The sequence below is a fragment of the Trachypithecus francoisi genome, unplaced genomic scaffold, assembly GCF_009764315.1.
Source record: "Trachypithecus francoisi isolate TF-2019V2 unplaced genomic scaffold, Tfra_2.0 Lachesis_group4, whole genome shotgun sequence".
In the NCBI taxonomy this organism is placed as follows: domain Eukaryota; kingdom Metazoa; phylum Chordata; class Mammalia; order Primates; family Cercopithecidae; genus Trachypithecus; species Trachypithecus francoisi.
The window spans coordinates 18,023,966-18,040,947 of record NW_022681469.1 but is presented as its reverse complement, the minus strand read 5'-3'; the positions used below and the strand labels follow the sequence as shown (position 1 = coordinate 18,040,947).

The 16,982-nt window shown below is 38.3% G+C and overlaps 1 protein-coding gene across 5 annotated transcripts in view; it reads right to left on the bottom strand.

The window, feature by feature from the left end:
- BRAF (B-Raf proto-oncogene, serine/threonine kinase) overlaps positions 1–16,982 on the bottom strand; it is a 197,250-nt gene that overhangs the window by 77,083 nt on the left and 103,185 nt on the right. The window lies entirely within an intron of this gene.

Below are 16,982 nucleotides of genomic sequence, written 5' to 3'. Positions count from 1 at the left end.
ACCATTTCTACAGCTAACTTAATACTAAAGGGAAATTATAACCCAAATATGTGTTATTATTCACCAACTTAAAGCAAAATTAATTTTCATTAAAATTATGAAATATTTTAAACACATAAAAAGAAAAAATAACAGTATCTGCTACAATACACCCACCAACACAGTATATCCATCACTGAGAAATAACAGATGTCAATATTAAAAGCAAACTCAATTTTGATCCAATATTGTTCAGAACTGAAAACTATATAACCCGTCAATCACACTGACTGTCCTTAAGAGACATCTTACTGGCCCTAAACATAGCGGGAAGAAAAAAATGTAATGTGTATACTTGATATTTGTTGTTTGGTGGCCCTGTTTCCTCTGGGAATATTCCCTTCTCTAGAAATCCACATAGTACTAGAAAAGCTATCAATCAAGGGTCACAACTTTTATGTCACTACAGATGACAGAAGCTGGCTAATCAGTTTCCCATACCCCTGGCAAGGGCAACTGGTCCAGGGCTATATATACGACCCAAACAGCAGCTGAGTTCTTCCCTAAATTGATACATGGACACTGACCGAGAAAAGTCCTTGTTTCTACTGTAGTTTTGTAGATTTGTAGAAGATACAAATCTGGAGCCCTCAGTGGACATACTCTCCACACACTGAGAAAATCTGTTACAGAATGAAGCTAACATACGAAAGAAGCAGAGATTACATGGGAAGGAGGGGGAGGGAAAGGGAAAGGGAAAAAGAAAGCAATCTTTCTGTATATTTAAAGTTATCCATATCTCTAGCCTTTGCCTTGCCTCATCCCCCACAGGCAAATCTGAATAAGTTGGAACTGAAGGTGTAGATTAAAGTGAGGCAGTGTAAGTACAGAGGATACAGTTTTTATTGGGAGGAGGTGTAAGAAGAAGGGGAAGTGTTAGTTTCTAACAATAAGCTCCATTTGTTTAAATTAAGGTGCTTAGCAAACCAAAAGTTTCCAAAGAATCTGGTAATATTTATGCTAGAGGGGAAAAAATGGGGGTAAAGGTAAATATAAGACAGCTGAATTCAAATAATATATTGAAGGGGGAAGAGTCCAGAAAGTCTAATTAGGATCTATGACCAGAAATAACAGGATGCAGCAGGTAGTGCAATATAACCATTAAAACTATCCAGGTTGCGTGCGGTGGCTGACACCTGTAATCCCAACACTTTGCGAGGCTGAGGTGAGCGGATCATTTGAGGTCAGGAGTTCGAGACCAGCTTGGCCAACATGGTGAAACATTATCTCTACAAAAAAACATAAAAAGTAGCAAGGTGTAGTGGCGGGTGCCTATAATCCCAGCTACTCAGGTGGCTGAGGCACAATAATCACTTGAACCCAGAAGGCGGAAGTTGCGGCGAGCCAAAATCATACCACTGCATTCCACCCTGGGTGATAGAGTGAGACATTACCACAAACAAACAAAACCTAAACTTTTACCTATCCAGCAAAGTAAAAGTTTGTCACGAGGGAGTGGGCTTATCATTGTAAATATTAAAGAGGAGACTGGATTGGTACAGTTGATCCTCATTGCTTGTGGAGTCCATACTTGCAAATTTCTCTACTTGCTAAAATTTATTTGTAACTCTAAAGTCAATACTCGCAGTGCTTTCATAGGCATGCACAGAGCAGTGAGATATTTGAGTCATCTAACGCATGCACCTCTCCAACTGAGGTGGAACAGTGAAGCTCTCTCTCGCCTTCTTGTTTCAATTTTCATACTATAAACAAGTATCCTGGGCAGAGCCTATTTGGTGCCACTTTTTTCTCACTTTTGTGCTTTTTGTTGATGATTCTACTGTTTAAAATAATCTCTAAGCATAGTTCTCAAGTGCTGTTTAGGGCTGGTAAGCATAAGAAGGCTGTAATGTCCCTGGTAGACTAAGTACATGTGTTAGGCCAGCTTCCTTCGGGCATGAGGTATAGTAATGTCAGCCATGAGTTCAATGTTAATGAATCAACAATATGTCTTTAAACAGAAACACACACAAAACAAGGTTATGTATTGACTGATTGATGAAAATGTGACTAGAGGCTGGTAGGAACCTAACTGTATTTTCAATTTGAGGGATTTGGGGTCTGATGAAGGAAAAATATATGACCATGAGGTGGCAGTAGCATGCATAGCTTTAATGGGTGACACTGACAGGTCTACATGCAGAGGATGTGCTTAAAGCATACTGTCCAGAGGCTAAGGCAGAGTGGCCACTACCCAAATAGGACTGGCCAGAAGCTGAGGCGGAGTGGCTATCGTCCAGAAGAGGAGGGGTAGGGGACTCTCAGGGGAGAGGGGAATAGGACAGGGAGCTTATATGTCTAGCTGACAATGCTAGACAACCCAGGAGGGAGTCTATGTATCGAAGAGCTCCAAAGGGCAACAGCAGCTTGGAATCTTTACAGCCCTGGGATTTGATCTTATCTATACCTAATAGATGTTGAGTACAAAATAGTTTTGTGGGAACTGCAAAGTAGGCAGGCTCTCAGTGGCTAAAAATCTGCTTATCAGGATTATGTTTAAAACAATTAGATGTACAAAAAATTTAGTTTGCTGCAAGCACACTTTTAAGCCCATAGGTCTCAACCTTTTGTAATGGAAGAAACAACCTAGAGGCCAATATACAGAGTTTTTTTTTTTTTTTCTCATTTAAATAATAATAATCCTTGTATTTCCCCTAGGAGCAAGGTTCAGTGTTCACTAATTGTTTGTAGTGAATTTATAGAACATAACTACTACAAACAATGAGAACTGGTTGTAACCTTTCAGAAATAATGAACTGAAGTGAAAGCTCACTTTTCCTTGTGCCACTCGTCTTCTGCCTAATGCCAAAATTTCCTGACTGGTGACCGATTTTTAGTTTTAAACCCCATCCAATGTATCCTATCCTATGTTACCATAGAAATCTTTCTAAAGAAGACATTCTTTTTTTCTTTTTCTTTTTTATCTTTGTTTTTAATTTTTTACTTTTAAGAAGGGATTCTTAACTTTTGCGCATGCATGTGCATGCACACCCGTGTGTGTGTGTGTGTGTGTGTGGGTGGGTGGGTGGATGGGAGGAGGAGAAAGACTTCTGAGAAACTAATGAAAGCCTCAAATGTGCTCTCTGAAACAAAATTTCACAGGGTTTGTGCAATTTGAAGCCCACGCTGAGTGCACTGAACTCAGCATTTAACCCATTCTAAAATATACTCTTACATTTCACTAGTCTGCTTAAAATTTTCTCATTATTGATGAGACAAAATTCAAATTCCATAATGTTTCATAAAAGGCCACCAATGACTTAGAGCTATCTATCCTTCAGCTTCTTTGGTAATTTCCCTCAGGCACTCCAGGAATGCACTTCAAATATGACTATGCTCCCTCATGCTTCTCTACATATGCTGATCCTAAGTTGTATATATATTTCATCAACAGGCAAAAATTTGGTTTTCTGCTCTATTACCAAGGCAAGCCATCTATCGGTCCTTCTTAATTCCACTTTTGTAGGCTGAATTTTTACACCATTTGTTCTTTCATGATAGTACCTGTGCAACAGATGAAGACATCAATGGAACAAAAGAGAAAGACCAAAGTAGACCCTAACACATAAAGGAAGTGCGAATAAGATAAAGGCAACATCTGAAATGGGGTAAAGATGAACTTTTAAATAACTGATGCTGGGACAACTGGAACTAATCTAGAAAAAAAGGTTCATCCATACTTCATATTGTATACCAGAATAAACTACAAATAGATCAAATATTTAAATGCTGGAAGGAGGAAGGGTAGGAGAGTGAAACAAACCATAAAAGAATTAGAAGAAAGCATGGCACCTTCAAACCTTCAAATGAAAAAGGCTTTTACAACTCTGATGCAAAATCTACAAGTCATAAAGGAAAAAAATATTAAATTCACCTACATAAAACTGAAAAAAACCTTTTGGATGGCAAAACAAACACATTAAAAGTGAAGTAAAAAGAGTACAAACGGTGAAAAAGACATTTGCAACTCATTTAGCAGGTATGTTAGCTTCCTGCTACACAAAGAGCTCCTGAAAAATTGAGATCAAGACCAATAACCCAAGAGAAAAAGGGAAAAAGATATGAGAGGTCACAGAAAGAGAAGTGGAAATGGCCTTCATACATATGAAAATGTATTCACTCTCAGAGGAAAGCAAATCCAAATTTGTGAAGATATTTTTCATTTATCAGATTGGCAAAAATCCAAAAATTTGATAACATATTCTACTGGTACGAAGCTATAGATAAACAGACATCTCATAATTAAGCAAGACCCATGAAGCAAAATTTGTATCTATCAAAGTCACAAATGCAAATTTCTCTTTGATCTACTCAAGCATACTTCTGGGAATCTATCTCACAGATATGCCTGCAACATATAAGAATAATGTATTTGCAACATTATTCACTACAGTACTAATCGTACATTAAAAGTCCAGAAAGAACCTGAATGTTCATAAACACATCACTGGTTAAATAAACTATAGTACATCTATACAATGGAACTGTCTGTAGTTATAGATACAAAAAAAAATTATGTATGGAAACAAAATTTCCACAATGGCCTACATAAACATTAAAAACAAAATACAGAATGATATATACAGTATATCTTATGTATGAAGAGTGGGGAAATAAATGTATTTGTATTTATGTCTATATTTTTAAAACCATGAAAATTCATACAGGCAGGTGTGCGTGCATGCATGCACACACACACACACACAGACACACACACACCCCCACCCCTCCTTAAGGTGCAGAGAAAATTGGATGTATATTTAGGGGTTAAAACAAGATTTCTTTACGTAAATACCATATGCAAGTACAACCTGTGAAAGGGAGGGACGTTGTCTCATATCTTAAGACGAGGAAAACTAAAAAGAGGTATTTTTGTAATAAACTAGGTTTATGCCTTCCCTCCAAAATCTAAAATTAAATATCTTTGTTTAGCTTGTCAGAGCAATAATTTTTCTCTCAAAAAAATAAAAAAGCATCTTACCTTAAAAAGGAGCCAGAGTCAATGGAATCATGTGAATATTTGCCAAGGAAACTTTAGACCAAAACAAAATTTATGAGTCCAAATTTTCACATCAATTTTTAAAGTGAATTGAAATTATCTTTTGTTAATGAGCTCACGATGATTCACATACTACTCTACTTTTGTGTATGTTTAAACTTTTCCATAGTTGGCCGGACATGGTGGCTCATGCCTGTGATCCCAGCATTTTGGGAGGCCAAGGCAGGCAGATCACCTGAGGTCTGGAGTTCCAGACCAGCCTGGCCAACATGGTGAAACCCCATCTCTATTAATACAATAATTAGCCAGGCATGGTGGCAGGCTCCTGTCATCCTGGCTACTAGGGAGCCTGAGGCAGGAGAACCACTTGAACCCAGGAGGCAGAGGCTGTAGTGAGCCAAGACTGTGCCACTGCACTCCAGTCTGGGTGACAGAGTGATACTCCATCTCAAAGGGAAAAAATATATATATATAAAATTTTCCATAGTTAAAAAGTCTTTTAAAAAAATAGTTGTTCTAAAATTTAGGTGGTCATCGAAATTGTTATATGTTTAATTCTTTGAGCTAGAACATTAATTTGGTAATTTGTTTTACAGTGCAGAATATTACATGCTTTAAGTAAATTTCATGATACAGTAACATCTTAAATAAACTGGCACAGAATACACATGCCAATATACAGATTCTGAATACAAATTTAAATACATAGCTTTCTGATTTTATGATTTAACTTAACGCCAAGTTCTTTTTTGGCACTATTATATCAATTACATTTTTTTTCTTTTTTTGAGATGGAGTCTTGCTCTGTTGCCCAGGCTGGAGTGCAGTGGCGCGATCTCTCGGCTCACTGCAAGCTCCGCCTCCCAGGTTCACGCCATTCTCCTGTCTCAGACTCCCGAGTAGCTGGGACTATAGGCGTCTGCCATCACGCCCGACTATTTTTTTTTTTTTTTTTTTTTTGTATTTTTAGTAGAGACGGGGTTTCACTGTGTTAGCCAGGATGGTCTCGATCTCCTGACCTCATGATCCGCCCACCTCCGCCTCCCAAAGTGCTGGGATTACAGGCATGAGCCACTGCGCCCAGCCTTTTTTTTGAGACAGGGTCTTGCCCTATCACGCAGGCTGGTGCAATGATGCGACCTAGGATCACTGCAAACTCCGCCTCACAGGTTCAAGTGAGTCTTATGCCTCAGCTTCCAGAGTAGCTGGGATTACAGGCATGTGTCAGCATGCCCAGCTAATTTTTTTGTATTGTTAGTAAAGACGGGTTTTACTATGTTCGTCAGGCTGGTCTCAAACTCCTCACCTCAAGTGATCCACCTGCCTCAGCCTCCCAAAGTGCTGGGATTACAGGCATGAGTCACTGCCCCTGGCCTAATTACAATATTGTTTTAAAGAAAAAAGATTGCTATGATCTGCTTATAACATGCTTTCATTAAAGTAGAAAAAAGAGGATGTCTATACCACAAAAACTTCAGAAGGTAAAAGCAATTTTAGAATTAAGCACGCCTCCTGGTCAGGCTGAATTTAACTGGCCAAGAACCAGAAACCACAGGATTTATAAAGGTGACATCTTTTACTGCTAAATTGCTGTCCCAATCAAATCAAAATAAAAATGAAAGTTAATCAATTACCTTATTAGTATTCTAAGGGGAAAAAACCCACCAAGCAACAGAGAAGCACTTTCACTGTTGGCAAAGAATAGAGTTCATTAGGAGCCAAGAATGTCCTCGATTCCATAGCTGTTTTATTGAAATTTAAACACAGTAATTTAAGTATCAACCTGAGCTAATACTGCTTCCTATAGTATTCAACCTCATCAAGCTGTATGAAGATGAAATGAGAGTAAGTGGAAGTGTTTTTCCAAACTGTACCAATATGTAAAAAGTATTATTCTTCCTGTCTACACAGAAATTGAATGGATCATCCTCTTTTATCACTTGTAGAACTTAGTTCTGCTTTGTTGCTGCTAAAAATAAAAAGGGAGGGAAGGTCTAGCATTTACTCTAGTGATGTCCCTTTACTTTCAACATATTCCATTGAAACTATTTGTACTGGTGAAAGTTAAAGTTTCTGGTATTAGTTTTATTCCTAAACTGGCTAAAATAAGAACATATCTTTTCCTTAATCTTTCCATTCCATAAACATTTCTTGCTTGATTATAGCACAACTGGGGCATGATTTTGAAGCATCAGTCAGTATTGCCCTATCTTTTCCCTTTGCCATTCCTTTACCTTGGATGCCATCAGGATTAATGCCAATCAACAGACATTTGTTTACAAACCCCAGGGTATGGTAAACCCAAACACTCATTCTTTCAAAAATACTTACAGTACATTTATTCAGTATTAGACACTACTCTACTCAATGAGTAAACCAAAATAGATAAGCTGTTCTCACAGAACTAAAATCATCCCATAGATGTTAAAATTTATTTAGTAGTTTTAGGTACTGTTTCAGACTTTTCATCAGTCAGACAACAGACCCACAGCTAGAATCATAATTAATGAAAAAAACCTGAAAGTCTTTCTTCTAAGACCTGGAACAAGACAAGGATGCCCACTTTCACCACTGTTATTCGACATACTACTGGAAGTCCTAGCTAGAGCAATTGGATAAGAGAAAAAAATAAAGAGCATCCAAATTGGAAAGAATAAGTCAAATTATTCTTGTTTGTGGATAATATGATCTTATATTTGAAAAAGTCTAAAGACTCCACCAAAAAAAAAATTGTAACTGACAAATTCAGTAAAGTTGCAGGATACAAAATTAATATACAAAAGTCAGCAGCATTTCTACATGCCAACAGCAAACAATCCGAAACAAAAATCAAGAAAGTAACTCCATTTACAATAGCTACAAATAAAATACCTAGGAATAAACTTAAAAACAAAGAAGTGAAAGATTTCTACAATGAAAACTATAAAACACTGATACAAGAAATAGGAGAGAACACATGAAAAAATGGGAAGACACTGGAAGAATCAATATTGCTAAAATGTCCATACTACCCAAAGCAATCTACACACTCAATGCAATCCCTATGAAAATACCAAAGACATTCCTCACAGAAATAGAAAAATAATCCTAAACTTTATATGGAACTACCGAAGGCCCAGAATAGCCAAAGCCATTCTAAGCAAAGTGAACAAAACTGGAAGAATCACATTACCTCACTTCAAATTATACTACAAAGTTATAGTAACCAAAACAGCATGGTACTGGAATAAAAACAGACATACAGACCAATGAAACAGAATAAAGAACCATGAAATAATTCCATACTTCTACAGTTAACTCATTTTTGACAAAGGTGCCAAGAACATACACTGGGGAAAGGACAGTCTCTTCAAATGATACTCCCTGTCCCAGGAATTCCACTTTCAGGTTTGTGACATCTTGTTATATGTGTACAAAGAGACTAATACAAGAATGTTCTTATTACATCACTGTTTGTCATAACAAAAAAATCCGAATATAACCTAAATGCTCATCGATGGAGAAAAACTGTGGTATATTAAGAAGCTGGAATACTCGATAATAGCATTGAATGAAATAGATCTGTATGTATCAACATATAAATACATACACCTTGAAATCATAATTTTGAATACAAAGGATGAGATGCTGACCATTACATACATATAGTATCATATCACCTTACAAATTAAAAAAACAAAAACACTGGCTTATGGAACACATATATATATAATAAAATATAAAAATATGATTGAAGGTACCTCACACTTATCATAGTGACTGCCTTTTTGGGGACAAGATGGGATGACGGGTGTTCAGCAGAGGAATGGGACTGGCAGAGGAACCTAAATTTGTACTTCTATGTATAATATGAAGCAAATATAACAAAAAAATAGTATTTGTTCATTGTAGGTAACTAAACACAGCTGTTTAATATATTGTCCTTTATACTTTTCCATATAAGTATTTTATTTTATTTTTATTTTTATTTTATTTTATTTTTTTTTAAGAGACGGAGTCTCGCTTTGTCGCCCAAACTGGAGTGCAATGGCCAGATCTCGGCTCACTGCAAGCTCCGCCTTTCGGGTTTACGCCATTCTCCTGCCTCAGCCTCCCGAGTAGCTGGGACTACAGGCGCCTGCCACCTCGCCCGGCTAGTTTTTTGTATTTTTTAGTAGAGACGGGGTTTCACCGTGTTAGCCAGGATGGTCTCGATCTCCTGACCTTGTGATCCGCCCGTCTCGGCCTCCCAAAGTGCTGGGATTACAGGCTTGAGCCACCGCGCCCGGCCTATTTTTATTTTTGAGATGAAGTCTTGCTCTGTTGCCCAGCCTGGAGTGCAGTGGCAAGATCTCGGCTCACTGCAACCTCTGCCTCCCAGGTTCAAGCAATTCTCTTGCTGCACTCTCCCGAGTAGCGGGATTACAGGTGTGCACCACAACGTCTGGCTAATTTTTATATTTTTAGTAGAAATAGGGTTTCACCATGTTGGCCAGGCTGGTCTCAAACTCCTGACCTCAGGTGATCCGCCCGCCTTGGCCTCCCAAAGTGCTAGGATTACAGGCATGAGCCAACACGTTGGCACCGGCCAAGTATTTTAAATTTTCTAAACAAAAAGTTTAAAAACCTTATGAACAATATTTTCTAAATGTTAAACCAAAGTTACCAATTTTGAAATACCTAAAACAGGCAACTTTCTTTACAACACTATATACAACTTATAAGTATGGTTTTCATTTAGTGATATAAAAGGCCACATCCAGGGACTTGCTACTATCACATTTCTTGATATTACAATCCTTTCATTTAGTCTACCTTATTTTGAAGATAGCTTACCTAGGCTACCTTATACTGAAGACAGCTTACCTATCTTACGTAGTCTATCTTATACTGAAGATAGCTTACCTAGGAATAAAGTTAAAAACGAAGAAGATACTGAAGATAGCTTACCTATCTTCAATATTTCCCTTTTGTGTCCCTAGAGCATTCAGTTTTATTCTTGTTATCTCCACTTCTTTCTCCTGTTGTGTCATAGATCCTTGGAGAACTTGTACATCTTCCCATCTCTAGAGGAAATAATCTTGGCTACTTTCTCTTTTCTGCCCGATTTCTATTACTAGAGCACTGTTCAAAAATCTTTGTAATTTTTCTTGTCTCAGGTCATTGGTATTTAACTATGAATTGTATGTAAAACTATTTATAAAAGCAAATCCTTTCTCCACAAAGATACATAAAAGCCAACAATCACACACAAAAACGCTTCACATTACTAGGATAGAAGGGAAATGCAAATAAAACCCAAAATGAGACACCATTTCATACCCATTAGGATGGCTACAATAAAAAAGACAAATAATAAACAAGTTTGGCAGCGATGTGAAAAAAACAGGACCCTCATGCTCAAGGGAAAGTACAATGGTGTAGCCATTTTGAAAAACATTCTGCCAGTCTCTTAAATGGTTACTAGAGGCATAAATGAAATCATATGTCCACACAAAACCTTGAACATGAATGTTCACAGCAGCAATGTTCATAATAGCTAAAAAGTAGAAACAACACAAATGTCCATCAGCTGATAAATGTGTAAACAAAATGTGGCATATACATCCAATGAAATATTATTGAGCCATAAGAAGGCATGAAGGACTGACACAGGGTACAATGTGGATAGAGTCTGGAAACATTATGCTAAGTAAAAGAAGTCAGTCACAAACACATATTGTATGATTTCATTTATATGAAATGCCAGAGAATAGGCAAATCTATAGAGACGGAGAGCAAATGGGTGGTTACATAGGGATGAGAGGAATGGGAAGTGACTGCTAACGGGTTTAGTGTTTCTTTTCGGGGTGAAAAAAAAAATGTCACCCAGGCTGGAGTGCAGTGGCCGGATCTCAGCTCACTGCAAGCTCCGCCTCCCGGGTTTATGCCATTCTCCTGCCTCAGCCTCCCGAGTAGCTGGGACTACAGGCGCCCGCCACCTCGCCCGGCTCGTTTTTTGTATTTTTTAGTAGAGACGGGGTTTCACCATGTTAGCCAGGATGGTCTCGATCTCCTGACCTCGTGATCCGCCGGTCTCGGCCTCCCAAAGTGCTGGGATTACAGGCTTGAGCCACAGTGCCTGGCAATATTTTTAAATAGATTATCACGGCCGCAGAACTTTGTGAATATACAAAAATCATTTTATACTTTAAATGGGTAAATTGTATGGCTTTTGAATTATATCTCGATAAACCATTAAACAAAATTTTTTTAAAGAAATTTTCTTTTGACTTATAAACCTAAACAGGCTTAGAACACAAGTCATCTTTAGTGGTAATCAGGTGAGTCTAATATTTCTTGGTTAATTTTTTGTCATATAACACAAACAACTGTCATACAGACAAACAATATACACAGGACTCAAGTCAAATATACTTTAAGTGTTATTAGATTGGTAATACTTTAAAAAATCTGTTAACATTCTATGTTGGCCAGGATCTTGTGGGAAAAGGAAGTCTCATACACTTGTTGAGAATCAAAATATTTTCTTATATTAAGTTATCGCAAAGTTTTCAGTGTTTATATTCTATGACCCAATAATTATTTCAAGGTATTTATCTTCCCCAGTAAAAATATTCCCACGGTGTTTCAGGATACATGTATTTAAATATATACTGCAACATTACCTAATTATCTATCAAGAAAGAAATAGCTAAATGAGATATAACCACCCTAAACAATAATACATGAATAAATATATAATTATCCTGAACAATCATAAAAAACAGACATCCTGGCATTATGCGAAATAAGGGTATCAAGTATAAAGTAAAAGGTCAGTCCCTTTTTCTTGTCCCAGGGAATATCCACATCCCTCCGATAACCACAATTAACAGACTTTTACAATTTATTCAAATATATCTCAGGGCCAGGTGCAGTGGTTCACGCCTATAATCCCAGCACTTTGGGAGGCCACAGAGGGAGGACTGCTTGAGCCCAAGAGTTTGAGATCAGCCTGGGCAATATAGCAAGGCCCTATCTCTACAAAAAAATTTAAAAATTAGGCACGGCACATGCCTATGGTCTTAGCTACTTGAGGGCTGAGATGGGAGGATCACCTGAGCCTGGGAAGTCAAGACTGCAGTTAGCTGTGATTACACCACTGCACTCCATTGTGGGCAACAGGGCAAGACTCATTCTCAAAAAATAAAATTAAAAATAAAAATCTCAAAGGACATATATGTTTATTATTTTTAGTTATTGCATATATTCCAGGATCTAGAAAATCTTTTTTCCTTTTAAGACAGGCACTCACTCAGTTGCTCAGGCTGGAGTGCAGCAGCCTTACTGTACCTTACTGAAGCCTCAAAATCCTGGATTCTCCTGCCTCAGCCTCCCAAGTACCTGGGACTACAAACTCATGCTAGCACACCTGGCTAATTTTCTGTAGAGACAGGGTCTGGTTACATTGCCCAGGCTGGTCTTGAACTCCTGGGCTCAAGCAATCCTGCCTGGGCCTCCCAAAGTTTTTTTTTTTTTTTTTTTTTTTAGACAGAGTCTTCCTCTGTCACCCAGGCTGGAGTGCAGTGGTGGGATCTCAGCTCATTGCAACCTCTGTCTCCCAGGTTCAATTCTCCTGCCTCAGCCTCCTGAGTAACTGGGATTACAGGTGCACGCCACCATGCCTGGCTAATTTTTTTTTTTTGTATTTTTAGTAGAGATGAGGTTTCGCCATGTTGGTCAGGCTGGTCGCGAACTCCTGACCTCAAGTGATCCTCCTGTCTCGACCTCCCAAAGTGCTGGCAAAAAACAACAGATGCTGGCAAAGCTGCAGAGAAAAGGGAAAGTTTATACACTGTTGGTGGGAATGCAAATTAGGTACTGCGGAAAGCAGTTTGGAAATTTCTCAAAGAACTTAAAATAGAACTACCATTCGATCTAGCAATCTCATTGCTGGGTATATATCCAAAACAAACTGAATCATTCTACAAAAATACCACATATTTAACACAGCACTATTCACAATACCAAAGGTATGGAATCAATCTGGTTGCCCATCAATGGTGGTTTGCACAAAGAAAATGTATATACACACCATGAAATACTATGCAGCCATAAACATGAATGAAATCATGTCTTTTGCAGCAACTTGGATGCAGCTGGAAGCCATTATCCTAAGCAAATTAACACAGGAAGAGAAAACCAAATACCAAATGTTCTCATTTCTAAGTAGGAGCTAAAGTCTGGGTACTTATGGACATAAAGACGGCAATAACAAAAACTGGAGGCTACTAGAGGGGGGAGGGCAAAGGTTGAAAAACTACTGGGTACTATGCTCAGTACTTGGATGATGGGATCAAACCTCAGCATCTTGCAATATACCCAGATAACAAAGCTGCACATGTACCTCCTGAATCTAAAATAAAAGTTGAAAAAAAAATTTAATAATTATTTCTCCCAAAGTCTATTTCATATAATATTTCCACAGTACTATCAGCTTTCTTAAAGGCTATAACATATAATAAACTGCAATGATTTAGAGTACACAATTTGATATATTTTGAGATTATGTATATGCCCATGCAACCATCATCACATTCAAGATAATGAACATACCCATCACTTTCTGAAAGGTTCCTTGTGCTCCTATGTAAATCTTCCATCCTGCCATAACACTGTGCCCAGGCAAATAAGAATCTGTTGTCACTATAGAAGAGTTTGCATTTTCTAGAATTTTATGTAAATTGAATTTTTAAACATGTAATCAATTTTTGTCTGACTTCTTTCACTCAGCATAATTATTTTGAGATTCATCTATGTTGTGTGCATTAGCAGTTCATTCCTTTCTACTGAGTAGTATTCCCTTTTATAGACATAGCACAATTTAACCATTCACCTGTTTATGGACATTTGGGTTATTTCCAGTTTGGGGCTATGACAAAGCAACTAAGAACATTTGTATGCAAATCTTTGAATGAACATATGCTCACTTTTCTCTTGGGTAAATACAGAGGAGTAGAAGGGCTGGGTGATATGCTAAGTGTACATTTGACTTTCTGTGGGGGTAGACAGGGTCTTGCTCTTTCACCGAGGCTGGAATGCAATGGTGCACATAGCACAATGTAGCTTTTAACTCCTGGGCACAAGTGATCCTCCTGCCTCAGCCTCCCAGGTAGCTAGGACTACAGATGTACACCACCACACTTGGCTAATTAAAAACATTTTTTGTAGACATGGGGTCTCACTATGTTGCCCTGGCTGGCATGGAACTCCTGGTCTCAAGTGATTTTCTTGCCTTGACCTCCCAAAGCACTGGGATTACAGGTGTGAGCCACCATGTCCAGCCTAATGTTTTACATAACTACCATATTATTATTTCACAAAACCATGGTAAAATATACCTAACATAAAGTTTAACATTTCAACCATTTTTTTTTTTTTTTTTTGAGATGGAGTCTCGCTCTGTCGCCGGGGCTGGAGTGCAGTGGCCGGATCTCAGCTCACGGCAAGCTCCGCCACCCGGGTTCACGCCATTCTCCTGCCTCAGCCTCCCGAGTAGCTGGGACTACAGGCGCCCGCCACCTCGCCCGGCTAGTTTTTTGTATTTTTTAGTAGAGACGGGGTTTCACGGTGTTAGCCAGGATGGTCTCGATCTCCTGACCTCGTGATCCGCCCGTCTCGGCCTCCCAAAGTGCTGGGATTACAGGCTTGAGCCACCGCGCCCGGCCAACCATTTTTAAGCGTACAATTTAGTAGTGTTAAGCACATTCACAATGTTGTGCAACCAATCTCCAGAACTCTTTTCATCCTGCAAAACTAAAACTCTATAACCATTAAACAACTCTCCAGCACCCCTTCCCCCAGCTCCTCGCAAGCACCATTCTGCTCTGTGTCTCTATAAGTCTGAACACTCTAGGTACTTCAATAAGTGGAACATACAGTATTTGTCATTTTATGACTGGCTCATTTCACTTAACATAATGTCCTTGAGATTTACTCATGTTGTAGTATGTGTTAGAATGTCCTAAGGCTGAATATTCCAATGTATATACATACCATATTTTGTTCATCCATTCCTCCATCAACAGAAATCTGGGTTGCTTCTGCCTTTGGCTACTATAGTGAATAATGCTGCTATGAACATGAGTGTATGAATATCTCTTTGAGATCCTGCTTTCAATTATTTTGGGTATATACACAGAAGGAGAATTGCTGGATTATATGGTAATTCTATTTTCAGTTTTTTGAGGAACCTCTGTATGTTTTCCATAGCAGTTCCTCCATTTTACATTTCCACCAATAGTGCATCAGGGGTCCAATTTCTCCACACCCTTGCCAACTCTTGCTATCTTCTGTCTGAGAGCCGACATCCTAATGGGTGTCAGGTGGTATCTCATTGTGGTTTTGATTTGCGTGTTCCTAATAATTAGCAATGTTGGGCATCTTTTCATATGCTGGTGGCCATCCAGATATCTTCATTAAAGAAATGTCTGTTCAAGTCCTCTGCCCATTTTTAAACAGGGTTGTATGCTCCTATAGGAGTTCTTTATATTTTGGATATTAACTCCTTATCAGATATATGATTTGCAAATATTTCTCCCATTCCAGGTTGGCTTTTCACTCTGTTGATTATATCATTTGATGATCATAAGTTTTAAATTCTGATACTAGTACAATTTTTCCATTTTTTCTTATGTTCCCTGGGCTTTTGGCATCGCGGCCAATAATCACTGACAAATCCAAAGCTATGATGCTTTTCTCCTATGTTTTCTTGTAAAAGTTTTATGACTTTAACTGTTACGTTCAAGTCTTTGATTCATTTTGGGTTATTCTTTTTGTACATGGTATAAGGGAAGGGTCCCACTTCCTTCTTTTGCATGTGGATATTCAGTTTCCAACACCATTTGCTGAAGAGATTCTCCTTACTTCATGAAGTGGTCTTGGGAACCTTGTCAAAGATCATTTGACCATAAATGTGAAGATTTAGCTCAGGACTCTCATCTGTCTGTATGCCAGTACCACTTAGTTTTGATTACTGTAACTTTGTAGTAAGTTTTGAGATCAGGAAGCATGATGCCCCCAACTTTGTACTTTCATTTTGAGACTGTTTTGGCTGTATGGGATTCCTTGAGATACTGTATGAATTTTAGGAAGGATTTTCTATTTCTGGAAAAAAACAAAACAAAACAAAAACAAACAAAAAAACACTGTTCGGATTTTGAAAAGGTTTCATTAAATAAAACTGCCAAATTTTATTCCAAAGTGGTTGTACCAATTAAACATTCCTATCAGCAGTGTATGGAAATTCTAGTTCTTTAACATCCCCACTAACACTTGGTGTGGCCACTCTAATTTCAGCCATTCTAGGAGGCATGTAAGGGTATCATGTGCCTGTTTAATCTGCATTTTCCTAATGACTAATGTTGATCATCTCATGTGTTTATTACCATTCACATATCTCTTTGATGAAATTGTTCAAATCCTTTGTCCAGTTTTAATTGGGTTGTTTTTTCTTTTCTTTTTTGAGACAGAGTCTCGCTCTGTTGCCCAGGCGGGAGTGCAGTGGTACAATCTCCGCTCACTGCAACCTCTGCCTCCCGAGTTCAAGCAATTTTCTGCCTCAGCCTCCCGAGCAGCTGGGGTTACAGGCACCTGCCACCGTGCCCAGCTAATTTTTGTATTTTTAGTAGAGATGGGGTTTCACCATCTCGGCCAGGCTGGTCTTGAACTCCCGACCTCGTAATCCACCTGCCTCAGCCTCCCAAAGTGCTGGGATTACAGAAGTGAGACTCCACACCTGGCCATTTGTTTTCTTATTATTGAGTTTTCAGAGTTCTTTATATATTTTACATGTCCTTGATCAGATATATGGCTTGCAAAGATTATCAACCTATGGTTTTTCTTTTTATTCTCTTAACACTGTCTTTTGAAGAGCAGAAGTTTTACATTTAGATTAATCTAATAAATATGCTCATTATAGATT